The sequence below is a fragment of the Rhyacophila brunnea genome, unplaced genomic scaffold, assembly GCF_057557595.1.
Source record: "Rhyacophila brunnea isolate RB1 unplaced genomic scaffold, BYU_Rbru_1.0 scaffold_17, whole genome shotgun sequence".
In the NCBI taxonomy this organism is placed as follows: domain Eukaryota; kingdom Metazoa; phylum Arthropoda; class Insecta; order Trichoptera; family Rhyacophilidae; genus Rhyacophila; species Rhyacophila brunnea.
Window position 1 is genome coordinate 11,520,163 of NW_028232827.1, and position 11,674 is coordinate 11,531,836.

An 11,674-nucleotide genomic window follows, 5' to 3' on the forward strand; every position below is an offset into this window, starting at 1 on the left:
AAGTCAGTATGCAATAGTACCTACTGCTAAAGATACCAACTAAGGGACGATGGCTATTGAACATCTGATGGCAGTGGCGAAGTATGGAGGTATGCTGTTAAGATCCGGCATACATAGTGCACACTAAACTTAGTCAGTCAAACATATTTGCTTTCATCGAACTATGACTATAATGTGTAGAAGTGTTTGTTGGTTTTTAAATTCAGTTAAGCCCTGTCTAATCTAGGTCATAATAGATAAGAGTCAAAAAATATTTTATAGATAGAAGAATATTTTTTATCGATTATGATTTGATTCGGCTTTATGAATTTTAAAATATTTAACAACACCATCTGTAATAATATGTATTCTTAATTCAACGAAAACAATTAATAAGTATAGTATATCTAAACTATTGGGAATGGGACGACTGGCCTCCGGACAATTGGACGCCGCACTGTCGTAGACACGTGTAGACGAGGTATTTTAATCAGTTTCTATCTAGTACTTAGTAGTTTGAATTCATTTTACTCTTAACATAATGTATTCTTTATCGCGGATTGAGAATTACCATGCCTAAGGCTTTATATTGCATAAAAAACTCTTTTTTCGTTGGAACTTAAACATATGCATGATTAAATCAATGTTTACGTCTGCATATTTACATTCTTACCAACTATTAAATCATAATATAATCATTGAAGTATAAATAATAATATTGAATATTTTTTTTAAGTACCTATAAGTACCTAACGTCTATTTATTTTAGAATTCCGTGGCGTTCAGTTGTCCGGTGCCAAATCGTCCTAGACCCAAACTATTATGGTTTGGTTTGGCATGGTAATTGAATTTTAAAAACTAACCAGCCCCCTCTGCAAATTATTGTATTCTTAGTTCAATGAAAAGAAATAAGTATGACCGAAAAAGTGTATTGTTCACTATTTATGTCGAATCTAAACAGTCTACTTCCATCCCTCGCCACTGTCTGATAGTATAGTAACACGTCTTAAACAGTGTGGCATGTCTGACTGTCCAATACTTGAAAAGAAGCGATAGGCTCTCGCAGCTTTGTTCATACAACACAGTTACGATATTGACCTCTAAAAACCTCACGAAATACTAAACAATACAATAACACAGAATATATCGCACCCCCAGTAAAATACTGTAGTAATCCAAAAATTGGCATTTTGCAGGAGAGCCATTTGAAGTTTCAAATATTCTTTGTAAATACAGGAAAAGTCTGAATGTAAAAATTATTACTCATTTTTATGGAAAAACATGATCTATTTTCAACTGTATACACCATTTTTCTCTAAAACATATTTAAATTGAGATATTTGAAAATTTTTGAGTTACGACAGTATTTTATTAGGATATTTGAAAATTTCATGGTAAAATTTGAATCAACTCAATACTTTCTATGTAAATTTCCCTACCATCACTCTAATAATTTCGACTAATTTGTTGGGCACTGTAAAGGAAGGTTTTCAAAATATTAAGTTATGGTATAATCTTTAAAGATTTATTGAAAAAACAAGAAAAATACAATTATTAGTTCAAAACAACAAAAAAATACTTAATTATTTTATTTAATATGCAAATAAAAATTTTAGGTACGATTTTTAATATTTAAACATCACTTGGAAGAGAAGCCAAAAAATCATAATAAAATTCACGATGTGTAGCAGTGCAGAGAGAAAGCAAATCCTTCTTTTTAATTGTCATTATTTTTGGCCGCTCTTGATATGCTTTGGATAAATTGAGACCATCCATTGGTAACGGTTTACCTATTTGCCGTTGACGAACATTCAATTTCCTACATTCTTCATGATAACTAGTTTTAAAAAAAATAATGTATGGCTAGTCTATGTCTATTTTTATAACTTTAATCTTCTGCCACAAAACTTTTTCTCCATTTTTATTCGTGTTGTAATTTTTACCAATTTTATCTGCTAGTTTTTTCATGTTGTGAAAATTATTTGTCGCCATGGGTTTAACAATGTATGGTTGTCCTGTTTTCTTACTTGTTTGTACAATGGTAATCATTTGGCAGTGCACTAATATTGGTCCACTTTTTAGAGCCCTAGTCTTCTGCTGCTCAATTGTAGAATGGACAATATCGCCTTCATTTAGGGTATGCCCGGTGACCAAAAACTTATGAGAGATCGTTTTATTTTTTTGTTAATTCCTGATAGCATATAAATACATTGCAGCAATGTATTTATTTTTATTCTGCCCGGCACAATTGTCTCTGTAAAAAATAAAATGCTCAATGTGGTGATATTTTTCACGTAATCGAGTACACAGCTACCAATTTCATTGGATCCTCATGCAAATCATATACAGCATTAATGACGCTATTTTGGCCATTAGTTCGGGATTCTGCTACGTCTTTGGCCTTTGCATCCTTTGCCTCTATTTTTCCAGGTTGTTGTGTCTCATACTTTTCTTGAAGTTGTTTTTTTCTTCTGGTGAAGAATTATTGTATAGGTCGCATTCAACGCACAAATCTTTTTTAGGCTTAAAGAAGCTAATATTAAATTTGCCATTAAATATGGATGCGTATAATAGTGTTCTTTTCCAAATGGCATATTGCTGTCATTTATATTTCAGCAATTGTTAATTTACCATCTAAAAACAAACTAGACGTCTGTGCACGCGAATAATGTTACTCGATCACTGGGAAAGACTTAATGTGAGCTCTTATATCATTTTTTAAATCGTCATCAATTTTTTTTGTGATTGCCATGGTGACCTCTTTGTTCTGGAATTGGGATTCCGGAAAGGAGATCTCTTGTTTTCCACGCAGTGGAGCAGTACCTTTCACTCACCCCATATGTGTTGATAAAGTATTTTTTGCATACTTTTTTTATTCTACTTGTATTTATTTAATTGAAGTTGATAATAAAAACTGTTGCCTCTACTGCTTCCAGTTTTTTTGTTTGAATACTTTGGAACAATAATATCCATGCAACTAGTGAGAAAATTACGCTGTATCTCAAGATCTTCCTGTAGTAACAGAGTTACAACAGTATTTTTTTGAAAAGTAATGTTTTAGTTTTTTAGAAAGCTTCTTGTAAAATACTGTCGTAACTTAGTTACAACACTATTTTATTATCGATTTAATAGTTTTCGGAAAGTAATGTACTGTATTAAGTGCTTTCTCTCTGACACTATTTGAGTTTGACAAACGACAGTATTTTATTAAAATAGCAAAAAAAATACGAATCCAACCACATCCATAACTCGAAAACGCCCATTTCAGACTTACGACAGTATCTTACTGGTGGTGCGATATAATTATTTCAGTTAAACAAATAATTAAATTAATGGATGAACATAACAGTAATACGGTATTTTCTACATACTCCACCTAAAACTCGTAATGTAAATATACTAACTTACATAAATCACAATAACACGTGTATTAACAGAACCACCTTATACGAAAAAGCATAGGTATTGTCACAGAACAGATTAATAAATAGAATTTATGTGGGCTATACTCCAATTTACCATATTTTGACTCAGCGGTTTGAATGTGTGAGTGTCCTATGAAAATGAAACAAATATTATAGACACAATAGTATGTGTTGCAACCTGTTGCAATCCGGTTCGAAGAACCAGCCAATCCCTGGGATCCCAACTTCTCAAGAAACTAGGACCAAAGTTATTCGAATTAATCAGTTAACGACGGTTTAGCTTTAACAAGCCTAGACGCGTCCACTGTCTTGAGGTAACTTCAGTTAACTCCCTTATTTTATCACGGTCGATTGATGTACTGGAACTGCTGGTCGTCCTGACTTGCGACAATATCTAGGAATTTGAGGTAGGTGGGAAAAAAAGAATGAGGGCCACCATAATTAGCCCAACCATACACCAATATTGAATGATAGTCAGTGCATAAACCGAGAGCAGTTATCAGAACGAAGGACAAGTTTAGAATGACGTATACTTGACACGTGTTTATCTTTATCCCTTATTTAGAGTTATTCTCCTTGTCCACCATGAGGCATTTCTAAGAATCTGAAAGTAATGAAATCGTCTGATCTTCTATCATAAAGTAGACATATCATTATATTATACTGTTTTACGCGCTCAATAAGCTATGAATGCCATAATTATGAGATAATATGAAATATGTAGATACTTACGCCATCCATGTGGATAGGAAACATTAAATTTATTATTTTTCCGTACTTACCTGTGGAGGAAATAATAAATTATCTATGTTGGTAGGTGTCTTTTGAATGAGCTTTAAGCGCCACGAATTTACGGTACTGGTTTGTCAAAGTTTTGCATTTTTTTGAGTCGCAAAATAAGTATTATTTTATTATATTATTACTTATTTTGTACCTATTTGTAAAATTGTTAGAATTGAAAGGGTGAATGAAAATGAATCACAAAAAAATGCAAGTTTTCGAGAAATATTTGAGTGGTTCATAAGCCAAGTGAACCAAGTCCATTTTGGTTAGTTTTGAGTAAACTATTAATTAATTTATATTTATATATTATACATATCAGTGACGTGCGGTTCATAGATGCTGTAGATGCCCCGCATCCCCATAAATAGTCGATATAGTAGGTACAAATGGCGAAGGGTAGAGGTAAGCGGTTAAGATCCGACATAAAATAAATAGTGCACACTGCACACTAAACCTTGTCAGTCAAACGTATTTGTCTTCATTGAACTAAGACAACAATGTGTAGTTGTGTAGTAGTGTGTGTTTGTTAGATTCTAAAATCCAAGTAAATCCTACTTAATCCAAGCCATAGTGGATAATAGTCAAAAAATATTCATCTATCTATAAAATATCTAAAATTATTGCATTAAAGCATACATAATTTTAGATATTTTCAATCAATCCCTATGAATATAAAACAGCGATACTCAACCTGCGGCCCTTTAAGCTTTTATGTGCGGCCCAAAACACATTTATTATCAGGAATTTCGTATATCTTGAGATTCGTTACGACTTTGACGCACAGATAGTGACACCCGAAGAGGATTGTCATTATGGTTCACATCAGATCTGGTGTAAGAGTGTTGCTATTGCACACGATTAATTTAAAAAACACGCATAATTTTTTAAATCTCAAAAATGTTTTGTAAAAAGGGGGGGGGGGTTTCATGATTTTTTTCGTCACATCAGTAGTGATGCGGCTCGCGTTACTTTACAAATATATGTATTTGACCCGAAGACCAAAAAGGTTGAGTATCATTGATATAGAAGAATTTTTTATCGATTATGGTTTGGTTTAGGCAGGGATTAATGAATTAAAAAAAACTAATCCACACTATCTGTATGATGCATTCTTAATTCAACAAAAACAAATAAGTATGACGTGCTCTATTTTGTCGGATCACCCGAAGCACACCTAAACTATTATGGATTGGTTTAGGTAGGGTTTCATTGAATTTTAAAAATTAACCTGCAACATCTGAAAATTATTGTACCTATTATTAGTTCAATGAAAACAAATAAGACAAGTATGACTGACAAAGTTTAGTGTGCACTATTTATGTTGGATCTTAACAGCCTACCTCCACTCATCGCTACTGGTATGGACTACATAAAAGTATTATGTATAAATAATGTATTGTGCAAATCGTAGGGTAAACTTGACTAAACATTACATAAGGTTTTATATTATTTATAAGATCTTCAATCTAGAATCTAGATAATTATTAATTAGTCTCGAAAACTTGCACCTTGTTTTTTTCACTCATGTCCCATATTAAGGTTAAGACTATCAACGTATCTATTCTATACACAAAACTGATGATTCGGATTTAGCCACCGACGCACGACAATACTAATCCAAACCATTACTAAATAAAGAATACAATATCTCTTGTGAAACAATTATTGTTTTGTCATTCGAAACTGAGACCACAGCTGATAACCATCAGCCACAATCATTGAAGCATCGCAATGGCCAACGTACCATCTAACTAGACGTTTATTCAAGTCAATGATCACCCTCACAATTCAACCAATAACAAGATAATCTTTTGTTGAATCATTGACCTTAACTGTCAATAAACCCAATCAATAAGTCAATTAGGTACTATTCAAATCTTCAGAGGTGAATCGGTACGATTTTTTAAACGTTATATTATACTTCTAATGGATTTAAGTTTTGTTCTATTCCATTTGAGTCGTTTTTTTGCGACCCGGGTTTCGCCTTTCGGTATCTTCAGGCACTGTGTACTCGCCAAAAGGCAAATACACATTGACAACGAATACAATTCACTCTTACTTATATAACAAATCAATACAATAAAGTAGGTAAATCACCTACCTAATCAGTCAAAGATTACAAAAAAAAATATATAACAAACAAATTATGAATAGTTCAAGTGTTTTAAAAAACCCCTACATAAATCTTCAAAACCTAATAGCAATAATAAACAATAAAAATACTACACTCAAGATGTGTAAAATCGACCATTCTGGGAATAATGGTAACGTATTGGGGATTAATGGAGTTAACTAATGAGATATATAATATATATATGATATCATTCAGTCTTTAAAAGTTATTAGTTAAACAAATAATATTTTTTTTTAAATATAACAACTCTACAAATAAACCCACCTAATATACACCTACATCCAGATACATACATATAAATGTTGCGTATCAATACCATTAAACATATAGCTCGTATTTAAACCATCATAATATAGGATATAGCAATGGGCTGTCTGGAAAGCTGAGTTGATCATTCAAGATAGGTAGGCTCTGCAACTGTGCTCTATTCTATACTCTATGTATGTATACGTGTGTATATTTATTTTTATTTTATTTATTAAGTTACAGTTAACAATTACATTTTGAATACAAAAATATGTTTAAAAATTGAATAGTGATAAGTTATTGCAGCCAGCAAAGTTTCCATAATATATGTATATATTAGGTGGGTTTATTTGTGGATTTGTTATATTTTAAAAATAATATTTTAAAAAAAAAATGGGAATGTCTTAAGATGTCTACTTAAATGTAGATCTCATCGGACCGTCAGACCTAGTCGCCACAAATTTGCGGTGTCTTACTCCAAATGGGAAGATCGCATGAAAATAGCTTGTTGAATATCTGTGTTGACTAGTTTCACCAACTCAATTATGACCAAAACTTCCGCACAACTATCACCCATTTTATTTAAAAGGATTAACGTTATTGTATGAGACATGAACAAAGTGTTTTAAACCGTCAGGGATTATATTAAAAAAAACGCCTAAAAATCGTTTTGATCTGTCATCACTTTCTTGCTGAGGTAGATAAAGTAATGAACGCTCCTCGTACGGTTAGTAAAAACATCGATTATATGACTATTATGTTAATATTACAACGCCATTATGTGAGGTTTCTTTTGTCATATTACAATAATTATCACATCACGTTAAAAGTTGGAACATGCTAATCTTCTTTCGAACAAAAAAAACTGAATATGTTTCACACTATTGACAAGACGGATATCTATTATATTACTTCAATAGACAGTAATTTTAAGTTTCTTAACATTTTAAAGACAGGCAAGTTCTTGACCCCATCCATCTCTGTGAACGGCTTCATCGGTATTCAAATTTAATACTAAGACTTAATATTAATGCGCACGTTTGTTTACTGGCAAAAAATAATAATTATTGAAGCCCGACGAACAAAGAGGCTAGATTGATGTGTGGCAATAATATTACATGGACAGATGCGACTAAAATGTATATCCAACAGGAAGATGGTTACAACAGAACAGATTAATGAATATAATAATATTAAGTTAGTCGCCATATAGCGTGTATTTGAAGCGAGATTTGCTTTATGATTTTTGTGGCTGCAGTGTAAATCTTTTTTAAGTTTTAAAGCCGCGTTTTTATGGAATTAAGATGTTAATAGCAATGTGTGTAAATAATTCTGCTTTTTTTATGCATCATAGATTTTGTCACAATATGTCAGCATAATGAATAAAAATTGAATTTATAGAAATAGCATAAAATTGAGAAAATCATTTTTAACTCTAAGTAAAATATTGAATATAACACAATTTCATAAATTTTATTATAAGTAAGTACATAAATAGTGTAAAAGAAATAAAAATAAGATACACGAATTAATTTCTAAGTACCTAATAGTATTTCGATATCTTCGATTTATTTCAAAACCGATTATCTCAGACGGTCAGGCTATAAAATATCCAAGAAATACTAAGCTTCCAGAATGTGCTCAAATATTAGGTACCGATAATGAATGCGCGTTTCGTTTACGTATCAAGTTGTAATGTATAATATAATAATACAGGTGTATGTAACTATTACGTACCTATATGTCTAATAGTATCCCATATGTCTACACACTCGATAATTAAACGTTGTTTCAGCCTCACACAGAAGAAACCCCACTTCCCATTATATGTTTGTTCAATGGTTAAAACAATTAAGATGTGTTACTTATTTACATAAATGGTACGACTAAAAATTGGCCGAGACCATCACGCAAATATTCAAAAAAATGCATAAAATACAGAACAGATTTATAAGATATAAATATGAAAACCAGTATTCATAGACCATGACTTTTACCAAAACTTTTGGTGTTTGACGTCTTGATGAGAGGCAAACTATTAATATGAGACATACAGAGCCTCTTCAGTGTTCTCAAATATGACTAGCATGGCCCCCACAAGGCTGACAGGATCTTAGGCTATAGATACATCGACAGGACTCTAGCCTGGGGGCCCGGCGTGGCGAGTCGACCAGATAAGTGAGATAAACACACATCACAAATTTGCTCTAATAGTAAAAAAGTCACTTGCGGCGATATTTTTCTTCGATAATGTTATTATTTAAAATTATGTGGTTGTCCGATACAATTTAAAATTGTGTATCGATAGGTACTCGACACCTCCATAGTTCAAATGGATGTATTAAAATATTATACACATTAATTTTACCGCGTACACCATCTGGAAAACGCTACTGTAGAACATCACACTGCCTTTATAATTACTAATTAGAGATAGGTAGGTGGGCCCGCTTCGAGATGTGGGGGCCATGATGACTAGTATTACGCTTTGCGTTTATACAGACGTAAAATATTGAAAAAAAATATTCTCCAACACATGTTTAACTTTATCCCATACTACGACCAGAGGGTAACGCACTTCTTATTATCTCTGTGTATTCTGGCATAAAAGATCCGAATAAAATTTTCAATAATCAATTGTACGATGACGCGGTCAATTAAACGATTTTAAAAACAGGTTATATTAATTACGGTATATATTATGTGTGTGGCTACGTCTGCATTCAGCCAACTTGGAGTCGCATGGAGGTCAAGGCTGTATTCCTTGAGGAGCCGATATCGTTTGTTCAACGCGTGCGTGTTGCCTATACCTATAATATGCTTCTATATGGCTGTGAGACGTGGCACCTTACTAAGCTCAAAGCTCTCGGCTTTTGAGCTTTGAGGATCGATGTCTCCACCGAACCTTAGGGATACATTGGTACGACCGCATTACAAACGTGTTGCAGGTCGGTGCGCATGGCGGAAGGTGTGAGATTTAGCGATGCACCGAGAATAATGCCGCAACCTCTTACTTACCCTATACTCCAATACTGATGCGTAACTGGATGAAGTAAGTACTTATGTAAGTATTTGGATTTTAATAATGTGTAAAGAAAATCATACTAGCATAGTAAGTTCAGCGCATTGATTTTATACACAAGGCTGCTATCGGCGGCTATCGAGGTTGGTTTATCGTATTTATGTATTGAGGTATTATACTTATTACAATAAGTTAGCCATTTTAACTGTCAAAACTGTCTCGCTCTAAAAGTTAACACAGCCAGTAAATGTGTTGTTAAAACATAGCCATTTCTGTTCAGACGGTTAAATTATTGTGACAATTATCCGCCTCAATACAAACTATTCTTGATAGCCACCGACAGCAGCCGATAACTGCCTTTTGTATAGAATAGATGCGCAGGAACCATTTAAAATCATGAATAGGTAAGTTGGTAGGTATTATTATCAAATATTTGTTTTCAATCAACGTCTAACTTTCTAAATTTATTCAATCGAGACACCATTGTTTTCAAGTAAATGACGTATCTTTAATAAATGATTTAACTATTAATTGTCCACCACGAGCACTGCCTGTACACATGGGGTATTAATTGAAAGTAACCTATATACTTCTCCTTTTTTGTTATGTACATTTTATTAGGAATTTTCCTATTCAAATATTTTTCTATCTATGATTTGGTTTATTAAACCCAGTTTTGTTTCATGAGTCAAATTGAGTTCAAATCAAAAGTTAGTTAGTTGTAAAATCTGTAAAATCTATCAGGCAATATTGACAGAAAAGCTTCTAATAATTAGATTATGGTTTTTGGTCATTATGTGTCACCATTTTAAGATTATCTCAGAGTATATATTCGTGAAGGTAATTGATTCAACAACTAGTAATCTCGAATGAAGAAATGTATGTACTTAGTGAAGATTAGTTCCATGTAATCACTCATAATATACGGTATGAACTATTTTCCACAGTGATAAAAATGGTTGACTGATGGAAATTACATACGTCATAAGACTTTATTGTTAGTACCTATTACAACTGGACTAAACAACAAAGGATTTCTGGAGTTACTTATACACAGGAACAATGAGCTTAGAGAAATAGGTGCCGTGAATTGCTGCTATATTTATAAGTAACATAATTATATCGATTGCGAGTTACTATTCAGATTTTTCATGTAGGTAAGTATAGTATGCATATGTAGGGATACTATATATTATAATATCCTCTATCTGGGTTTGGATAAATCCTGATCAGCTTGATGGATGGCTCAATGTCTTTTCTGGGAAACTTTCAGCCATCCATTTATCTATTTAAAACATGAAAATACTACTGATTATGCGACAACTATTTCTAACAATGTGTTTGTATTTTTATGCTGTATTAGCTTAATGGATAGCGACAATTATTGTGACTTTGATTCATCGTCGTCCATAAAAATAAAATCAGGTATTCCGGTGTAATATTGCAATTATAAAAATCGCACGAAATTAAGTTTCATTCAGTTTAGAGAAAACGTCAATCAATATCATCAACCCATAACGTCACGAGTTTTCTGAAGATGGCCAATTCGACTTCAGGGTATGATTATTTCTGACTTGAATGGCTTACATTACTTGCCATATTATTACTTGACTCTTGTGAACTGTATTATCAGTATCATTAGTACTATTAGTACTTAATTTAAAGAATACTGATTCTTCTAAACTGGACAGGAGAGGTTGAAGTGGGGTTATCTCTTTTCCAAGGCGGTTAGCAAATATTTTAAGAAGACGGGTTAGTATAGAATGAAAATACGCTATTTGGCGGTGTCATTTTGGTTTATTGGATCACTAATAAACTATATAACAATTATTGAGCTACACAGATTACGACAAATTATTTATTCCCACGGCCGGCTGTATCTGTTCAAACCGAACTGTATGGGAAATGATGCTCGAAGGCATGTCATAAAATGTATTAAATGTGTTAGGGATATTTTCCAATATTTATAAGTATGTAGCTATTCCAAATTCAAAACGCATTATTTTTTTATATTGACTCATATTATACAAGATTTTTAAAAACCAAATAATAAACAATTGAACCGTCCATCTATGAACTGTTATA